This window comes from Pristiophorus japonicus, unplaced genomic scaffold (assembly GCF_044704955.1).
Source record: "Pristiophorus japonicus isolate sPriJap1 unplaced genomic scaffold, sPriJap1.hap1 HAP1_SCAFFOLD_110, whole genome shotgun sequence".
NCBI classification, from domain to species: domain Eukaryota; kingdom Metazoa; phylum Chordata; class Chondrichthyes; family Pristiophoridae; genus Pristiophorus; species Pristiophorus japonicus.
Genome location: NW_027250756.1, coordinates 964,412 through 965,374, shown reverse-complemented (window position 1 = coordinate 965,374; position 963 = coordinate 964,412).

The window sequence follows — 963 nt, the reverse complement described above, 5'->3', positions numbered from 1 at the left end:
GATAACCCCCAGGATGTTGATGTGTATTAGTCAAAGGAACATAAGAAATAGGAGCAGGAGTCGGCCATACAGCCCCTCGAGCCTGCTCCACAATTTAATAAGATCATAGCTGATCCGATCATGGACTCAGCTCCACTTCCCCGCCCGCTGCCCATAACCCCTTAACCCCTTATTGTTTAAGAAACTGTCTATTTCTGTCCTAAATATATTCAATTTCCCAGCTTGCACAGCTCTCTGGGACAGTGAATTCCACAGATTTACAACCCTCTGAGAGAAGAAATTCCTCCTCATCTCAGTTTTAAATGGGCGGCCCCTTATTCTAAGATCATGCCACTAGTTCTATTCTCCCCCAATGGTGGAAACATCCTCTCTGCATCCACTGTTAGTGAAAATAAATTCACATAGACTCTGGTAAGGTAAGAGAGACAACGTTATTGCTAACAGAGCTCTGGGAGAAGAGTTGAGATCCAGCGATCTCCCCGAGTGCCTTGTGCCGCGGGGTTATAAGCAGTTTAGAAGGGGGCGGAATATAATCATTTAAATTCATTTACATACAACCAATCGATCCATAGGGCAACGCAATTCATTTACATTCAACTTATTAGTCCTAGTGAAAGCGGATATTATGGTGCGAGTTTGGAACTCTTCCTCTTTATCTTATTTTGTGTTTCGTTATTCTGTTGCAAAGCTTTCGATGAAACAGTGGCCTGCACCTGGCCAGGAGTCACTTGTTGCTGCAGAGTTCATATCAGGGACAGCAGATAGGCTTCTTGGTACAAAGTTCATTTCGTGGTGGCTTACCCCATCATGCTTTGCTATGTCTGAAAATCCACTCCAACACCGTCGTTCTATTCTCGTAAAACCAGCTCCTTGAGTATCGGCCAGCTGTGTAGGTTAAATCTCTGGATATATTACTAAGATTACTTTAACCACAACGTTTCTGTAGTGTAGCGGTTATCGCAC